General features: G+C 40.5%; 1 pseudogene; it reads left to right on the forward strand.

Moving 5' to 3' along the window:
• The first annotated feature begins 1,069 nt into the window (after positions 1–1,069).
• LOC105743074 lies at positions 1,070–2,843 on the forward strand (annotated as a pseudogene).
• The last annotated feature ends 5,699 nt before the right edge of the window (positions 2,844–8,542 follow it).

Consider the following 8,542-nt stretch of genomic DNA (forward strand, 5'->3'; position numbering starts at 1 on the left):
TGGTCACAGCAGCCTGCCTCTGAAGACAAGGCACGGTGCCTGTGGGGGAAAGCTGACGGACGGGCTGCAGCCACACCATAGCCCATGACCTTCGGTTGTCACCTTCGTGCCTGGGATGAGAATCCTTCTGTATGCTTCACTTTTCCGAAAAGTGTTTTTAATCTGACACCCAAAGGAGCCACGTCGGCTCACCTGGCAAAAGTAGTGGAGCTACACGGATCATGACAGGGTCAGAAAATGGGCTTCATTAGAGCAATACTGATGTTATCACCATAGGCAGAGAGGAGCTCCGTGAGAACGGACTTCTGGAGCACAACTCACGGTGTAACCAGTGTTCAATTTTATTTGCCTATTTTTTATCTATCGATTTGATATCTCACTTGATTTTAAGTGTCAACCCCTGGACATTATCTCATCTTGCCTTACATGAAAAATCTAAGCTGCTCTTGGATTTGCTGCTTGTGTCTCTGTACCAGACAGTCTCACATTAGCGGAATATCCTGTGTGGAGTAAGTCAGCATGGACACCAAAAGTTTGTTGGCACATCAGATCCCAAATGCTCTGCTTCCCTAATGTGGGCCTGTTATTCGCAGGAAACACAGCGTAGGGGTTAGAGATGTGTCAGACATTCCCTGTAATTTACAGGGTGACCCTCCCTTCTGCCATCAGCTCACCCGACAGTGTCTTGCCAGAACCCGGAAGGTGAAATGATCTTTCACTCTCAGTGTACAAGTTTGCTGGGCTTAACAGGCAGTTAGAACCGACCTTTTGGGCCACTCCTTGAGCAACTATCCAGGGCCTAAGTGTAGAGATCTGCTTCTCCTCAGGAATTAGAAATGACTTGTGAAGGTTAAGTAGAAGAAGTAATGGTGCAAAAGTGAGTGTGATTGACTTTGACCGATATTCCTTACTTTATATTTTATACTCTTTATTAATATCAAACTTTCCTGCCAACAACAGTCAGAATTTCCCTTCGTTCTTTTCAAGGGATGTGACACCACCTTGAAGCTACCATAAACAACATATTAAAGAAACAAAAAGCCTGCTTTTTCCCTGGACAGACACTGGCATGGGCTTTCCTGGTACCCATCTCCTGCGTCCCCTTTACCCAACAGACGCTTTACATCAAGACTGCAGACTGCGAAGCCCTGAGGCACCCAGGGACAGCGTGTTCACTCCTCTCTCCTCCTGGGGTCTCCAGCTGGTCCAGTTGGCCTTCTCGGGAGGATTCAAAGGTACCCCTTTGCTCTCTCTTGCATTGCGTGCTCACCAATGCGGGACATATTTGCTTCCCAATTTCAGGGTGCAGCAGGGCAGACAGGCTCTCTCCCGGGGGTAGAACCCCTCAGACACCCCCATCTCAAGCTGCTCATCTCTTTTTAATCACTATTCAAGTTCATAAAACCTCATATAGGTCAGAGGTGAGTTGTGGCTACCAAAAGAATCACTCTTCAGTGTAATACTATGATAATTTATAACCTCTTGGGCTTGTAATTTCATGGGGCAAGTTCTAGGAAATAAGCATTTATATTCAAATCTCCAAATAATATTGAAAAGATAACAATGAAATAGTGTTTATAACAGTATATTTTAACAAAAATATTTTGAAGACTTAGCACTCACCTTTTAATCCCTTAATGTCACCCCAAATTCTTGTACTAATAACATAAAATTTAGCTAGTTGCTATTTAAAAAATTATAGCTTAATTTTTTTCTTTTTATGAATTTAGGACAGGATCTACAGGGTGTACAGGGTCTTACTACATAGATTGGACTCATAGTGATCCTCCTGTTTTCAGCCTCCCAAGTGCTGGGATTACAGGCACCCACCACCCTGCCCAGTCTCATTGCTCTCTCAGCATGCCCCAGGGATGGGGCCAGCATCGCACTCTGAGGAGTGAACCCCAGCCACTGTTCTCTGCCTAAGCATGCACTTTAGTCCGTTGAGCTATCAGCCTGGCCCTTATAACTTAGTTTGGATTGCAGTGTTGCTTTTTATTTTTAAGTTTAGTAGATGATGTTGAATTTTCTAATCTGCCAGTGTAACATTTTCATTTTAAGACTAAGCAAAAGAATAAAAAAAGTCCTAAATGCAAAGTGGAATCCTCCTACACTATAATAGAAATTTAAAACAGTATAAGCACAGCAAAAATCAATATGATGATTCCTCAAAAAATTAAAAAAAAACAGAAATTCAATTTGAGCCAGGCATTCATTTCATGGACATCTTCCTGAAAGAGTGATCATATTGAAGAAATACCTGAACACCTGCGTGCTTCACAGCAAACTTCACTACTGTGAGATGATGTGTATGCCATTAACAAGTGAGCGGATGGAAAAAGTGATGAGTCTACACAATGGAGCGCTTCTCAAAGATAAAGAGGCTAAATTTGAGCCATTTGTACGAAGAAGGATAATTCTTGTCCCTTTCTGATTCCTTAGACGCCGTGGCGCCCATGGAAAAACTTGCAGAAAGGGGAGGGGGGCCAAGAAAAAAAAAAAAAAGAATCAGTTCCTGAAGTTCACCCTTGATTGCACACATCCTGTAGAAGATGGAATCATGGATGCTGCCAATTTCGAGCAGTTTCTCCGGGAAAGAATCATGGTGAACCACAAAGCCGGGAATCTTGGTGGCGGGGTGGTTGCCATCGAAAGGAGCAACAGCAAGATCGCCGTGACTTCCCAGGTCACCTTCTAAAAGATAGTTGAAATATCTCACCAAAAAAAATTCAAAGAATAATCTGTGCAACTGGTTGCACGTAGTTGCTAGCAACAAAGAGAGTTACAAATTACATTATTTCCAGATTAACCAGGACGAAGAGGAGGAGGAAGATGAGAATTAAAGCTCCTTTGTCTGAAATATTTTTTATGAGTTCTTGAATAAAACTCGAGAACAAAAAAAAGGGATAACTCTCATGACCACATTTCTAAGTAAAGTTAATTACACCTAGGAAGATAAGTATTTCATGGTTTCTCTTGTGTAATAAACTTATCATATAAATAATTTAAAGAGAAAAGGAGAGAGAAAGAGTAGGAAACAAGGTGGTAGACTTTTGGATCGGAATGGGTCATGAGGGGAGGAGAGGTCATTTAAGTAGGAGCTGAAATAGAAGCAAAAAATAATGACATGAGATCTATATATGTACCACCCCCTAGGAGGAGTGCAGTATTATATATCTCAAACATATACCAATAATAAGTGTGTATGGAAAATTCAGAAATAAACATGATTTTTTATTTTTTTTAAAAAAGGTCCTTAAACTTGAAAGGTTTTGTTGAGTAAACACTTGAGGCATCGTGGTGAAGCCTGTTGTGATTTTTTAATCTAATGGGTACTGATGTATCCTTGCACCCAAGAAAGACAGCTAACTCTAGTGCTGTCTACTGGGAACACAGAAAATAATATAAATAACAATGAAAAACTGAAAAACAGAGATTTGAAATACAGCTTCTTCCTGCTCTCTTTCTTCAAAAGGGCCCACATTTTAGTGACTAGAAATCAGTTACTGATGAGGATGAGTATGGTTTAAAGATCTATCTCTTTTTCTATCTAAAGATAAGCTGCTGAGTTTGTAAGTATATAAGCTTATGTCCTTGAGTCTATTTCCATATTGAGAAATTATCTTATGATGTGTGTTGCTGGACTGGGTCCAAAATATCAGAAACTCAACAGATCAAGAATTGGTAAAATTCCATGTGGTCCAGTGTCTATAATATGTATCTTAAAATTGCAGCTATGGAGAGAATGCGGTGCCACACTCACCAGAGACTGGTGCAGAAGCTGCTGCATTGCTTTCTAGTGTTGTTTCAGATTCTAATGAAAAGAGCAGAAATAAACTGCAAAGTGCCTTAGGGCAGGAAACTGTCATATTAAAAAAAAATCTCACAGAGTGAACAACTCCTTCCTCACCCCACACTGCCAACCACATGCTGCAGTTGAGATGTGGCCTCCCCAACCAAGCTGGACCCTTTGGTTGAGGAAAAAGTACACTCCCCCAAACCTTGCCAAAAGATCCCCATAACTTGAAGCAAGTGGAGAAAGTTAATAAAGCTGCTCAGTCAAAAGGATGATGATACCTAACGCTGTGTGCCCTGCCTGGTTTGCTTTCTCACTGGTTGTTAGTTCCCGTAAAACAGGCCAGTGGAGGAAGTCAGATGGCAGCATTTGCAGCTGATTAGCCGTGACTGGTCCTGTTGCCCAAGAGTGCAGAGTCATAAAACAAATAACAGCTTGTCCTGATTTAAAGCTATAATATCTGGCTCTGCATGGACTTTCAAATGTATGACAATAAAGTAGTATTTATCTTGATTGTGAAGTTTTTGGAAGGCTCCTTACTTTGCTCCCGAAGGAAGTACTGCACTGGTCTCACTGGAGCCCTGGGTCTGAGCTTCCTAGAAATCCAAGTGCTTGTACACAGTGAAAATCAAAACAGAACTGCAAAACCAGAGCCAGAGAGTGTCCTTCAGTGAAGACATCATGTGGAGCTGGAGAGAATGGTGTTTTATCTGGGTCCCCTGACAGCATATCATGCCATGAATGAGACATTTGAATACTTTTTTTTTTTTTTTTTGTCTTTTTGAGTCTGGGTCTTACTATGAAGTCCAGGCTGGCCTTGAGCTTACTTTGTAGCCCAGGACAATCTTGAACTCACAGCAATTCTCCTACCTCAGCCTCCCAAGTGTGGAATACTTCTTAAACAGACTCAGTGGTCAGAAAATGAGCAGAAGAATTGTAAGGAAAGTGATAATGCTGCCCGAAAAAAATTTAAAGGCAAAGTAGATGAGGTTGCACAGTATATTTGTTTACAAAAAAGGGTAATTTTCAGAGACGAGTAATGATTGAGAAGTTCTCCTATCTCTCATCTTTATCTAGAGGATGTTCCAACTGAGCTTTTATTGATTCTGATGCCCAATTGTTCAATAAGTATTTCATATTGATCATAGGCCAAACTTGTTAAGCTTTGTACATGATCATTTTCCAAATAAAAAAAATAAGAGAGCAGAAGGTTGCATAACAAGTAAAACATTGGACCGACTGAAAAAGTCTCTCCGAACGTTTGGCATGCACGGTTGCTCAGAATTGAGAGCTATCACAGCAAGAATTCAGACTCCAGTGAGGTCATCAAGGAATACTGTTGAAAGGGTGGCTGTCTTCTGCAGATGGCAGAATACAAAGGGGAAATTATGCCACAAAACCTGCGTAGGTCCTTCTACTTTCATAAATTCAGCATCTAATAAATTACTCAAAGTTATACTGTAATCATTTCTATTTTCATGGATATTTGAAAGTTATGCATGATATTCTGTTTAATTTTTAAAGCTTAGAATATAGCTGCCTTTTTAAACAAATTCTGCTATAAAAACATAATACATAGTTTATGATTTCCTTCATAGAAGCATTTTAAGTCCCTTGTTTTTAAAATTATGTATTTGGTACAAGATATCTCACTATGCAACTCAGACTCATAGTGATCCTCCTGTTTTCAGCCTCCCCAGTGCTGGGATTACAGGTGTGCACCATTACATCTGGACTCAGTCACCGGCTCAGCAACCCAAGGACAGGGCCAGTGCCACATGTGGTGCGGGGATCAAACCCCGGTCCCTCCACTTGCCTAAGCAAGCTCTTAGTCCTGTGAGCTATCTCGCTGGCCCCATAGAAGCATTTTAATTGGTGTGAGGTGACATCTTGCAGTTTTGATTTGCATTTCTCTAATGATTAATCATGCTAATCATCTTTTCATATGCTGTTGGCCCTTTGCATATCTTTCTTGGAAAAATGTCCATTCAAATATTTCACCCATTTCAAAATCAAGTTTAAGTGCAGTTTACAGTATATGTTTGAGTTTGTGAATTTTTACTAGCATTCCATAATGCTCCTCAACATGGCTTTTAGGACAGGATCTTCATTGGAGGGAGGATGGGCTAAACTGAACACAGCTGGAACCTAGAATTCATACTGGGCTAGGGAGACAGTCCTGAGAGCCACTGCTTTCTTCCTTAAAGTAAGAGTTACTTCAAATGGCCATCCTTTATTCCACACGGCTATGTGTTAGAGACTAATAGGGGAGTAATGGAAAGAAAAACATTAAGGGACAGGCTAACCAGGGATTAGGGGTGCAGAATCAGAACCTTCACCAGAGATGGTGAAGCTGTGAAAGCTTGTGATGACAACAGATAGCTGGCTGCAGCACGGGTGCCACAGGTTTGCCACCACAGACTTGGACTGTTTGAATGTGAGGCTCAGCTCCTGCCTCTGCAGTACATGGAAATATTTTTATTGTGGCATATTTTAAAAACATTCATCTCATAGCAAGTGGACTAAACATAAGTTATAAGGTATGGGAACCCACTGAAGGACTACATATTGCAATTTTCGCAAAAGAGAGCAAAATGAGGTTATCAAAACCTTTCAAGGAATCCCCATAGCACAGATTTGAAAACACATGGAGAAGAACATTTCCCTAAAAACAAAAGCTGTACAGGACACATTTGAGTTCTCAGTCTTGCTTCTGTAGTAGACTACGTGTATGGCCAGAGACATTCATTTAGTTCTTATACCATATATATATATATAACTGAAATAATGCCTTATAATGTTTTAAAAGCTAAATAAAAACACTCAAAAGCATCTTGATGTTTTACTAGCACAAAGGACAGCTGCACTGTTTTAATGGACATTTAAAACATTATTCTGGCTTTTTCTGCTCCTCCAATTTTATCTTCTGCATCTAGGGTATATTCTCTCTCACCTGCAAGTTGAGCCCTGAGTCAGGCTCTTACATCCATTGGACTTTTCCCCCCCAAACTGTATGGGTCTCTCTGGAGTCTTATATTTTTTTTAAATAATTAGGCTTACACGTTAAAAATGATGCCCAACTGTCATGTAGCAGCAATTCCTGGGCTCTTGAACTGCTTCTCCCTCATTCTCTGCCTCCCTCCTGCCTTCTCTTCCCAGCAGAGTGTTTTGGAAGAAGAGATGAAATGATGAATTAATGTGTCTTGTCAGACCGCCCTGCGTTCTTCTGAAGCATCATGATGAAACTATAAATACTATTAAGGATGCAGAAGCAATAATGTTATGAAGCATAGGCTGGTATTTTCAGTTTGGGTTTCAATGCTGGTTTTGAAGTATTCTGCTAAGAAGTTTTTCACCTGGACAATTAGGAATGAGAAATTTGGGGCAATGCACAAACTGGCTTGGCCCTGGGCAGGCTACCTCAGGGGCATAAGTGCTTTGTTTTCTCTTGCAGGAAAAGCAGAGGCCACAACTGGCCAATGAGAACTCCTGCAACCTGTCTGATCCAGAATAAAATTTTATTTGGGCTTCTGTAAAACATTAGAGCCTCTTAACTGCTTTAGAATATTTTTCTCCATGTATTGATAATTCCTTTCTATCACAATGGACTGGAGAAAAAGCAGAAGAGATTCATTTTTGATGTGCAGGTTAAAAAGGGATATTTTGGTATCTTTAGTAGCATTTAAAAGTGCAAAGATGTTGACACTTCTCATCTTTTTTTTCCTTTTTTTGCTGCTAAGGTGTTCTGTCTTTACTCCTCTTTGGAATTGTAAAATAAAACTGCTCTGTGTGTAAGTGATCACTTCAAATGAGTATAATTTCTCTTTCATGGGCTTTCAGAAAAAGCGAGCCATGATGTACATGTAAATTAGCTCCCCAAGGGACAACAGCTAGGAAATGCTTCATCAGTGACAGGTCAGTGACAGGAGGTACCACTTGATTGAAAAGGACTCTGGGTTCTTGGTGGCCTTTAGTGCCCTTTCAGGACTCATCCAATTCAGAATGCCTTTTATTTTAAACTAGCAGTGTTCTTATCTCAAAAAATCTTGCAAGTTGCTTCATTTTTATGAGGATTTGAATAGAATTTTCTACTTTTTCTAGAGCTAAGATCAAGCGCTCAGTCTTGAGGGCAAAGCAAGCCAGAGAGTTAGAGATTCCATTTCCAGGAAACAGCCACTCTCAGCCTGTTCGAACCTTGCCTCAGTAGGTATAAGCAAAATGCTGGTAGGGAGCAGTTATTCCCGGAATAACACTCACCACCACAAAAAAGTAATAAAGCACATTATTAAGAACTGAAGGGTGTGGGATTTTGATATACTAAGCTAATAAGATTATATTATCCTCTGTCCCTAAAATTCTGAAAATGCCTAGGGCAAAATAGTCTCTTCTGATCCTGTGGATTGATTGATCCTTAAAAGGACTCCATGAGGCTGTCAAGGGACTCACCTGGACAACTTATGCAATAAGCACTAAATGAAATGGCTGAGGTCACTCTCTAACTATCTATAGCTTTCCAGTTTCACAGGAGGATTTTTCACCATCTAGCATCAATAATTGTAGATCCAATCCCAAACTTGTACGGTTGGCTTTTCTTTCAAACTCCCAACCACAGCAATTTTATGGGAAAATACAACTTGGAGTCATGTGTTTCAATGTGTTCAAGTCATATATAGCTCAAAGAGGCTGAGTGCTAAGGAGCATCCACTGGACTCCACAGAGGGTCACTAAACAAGATGGTGACTCAGA

The sequence above is a fragment of the Octodon degus genome, unplaced genomic scaffold (assembly GCF_000260255.1).
Source record: "Octodon degus isolate 3935 unplaced genomic scaffold, OctDeg1.0 scaffold00096, whole genome shotgun sequence".
NCBI classification, from domain to species: domain Eukaryota; kingdom Metazoa; phylum Chordata; class Mammalia; order Rodentia; family Octodontidae; genus Octodon; species Octodon degus.